Raw genomic sequence first — 311 nt, 5'->3', positions numbered from 1 at the left:
AGTAAAGATCACTAGGCAAACAGAACTGTTCCGTTAACCATCTTGAAGGCTGACCGAGTTCTTTGAAGGGTTCAAGGATGATAAATATCATTTATTTCATTAAATGTCATACTAAGACATGAATAATTTAGGAAGACCTTTTGCATTCTTATCTCACTTCATTCTGACTACAATAGGCAGAAATAGGTTTTATAGAAAGAATCGGAGCTCTGCCCATAACTTGCCTACAACTAATGTAAGTTAGAGACAAATTGAAACCAGTTCCCTAATTGTAAATCCTGAACTCTCTTCACTACCACAAAATACGTAAT

The sequence above is a fragment of the Orcinus orca genome, chromosome 10 (assembly GCF_937001465.1).
Source record: "Orcinus orca chromosome 10, mOrcOrc1.1, whole genome shotgun sequence".
NCBI lineage: Eukaryota > Metazoa > Chordata > Mammalia > Artiodactyla > Delphinidae > Orcinus > Orcinus orca.
This window is presented reverse-complemented; position numbering follows the sequence as displayed.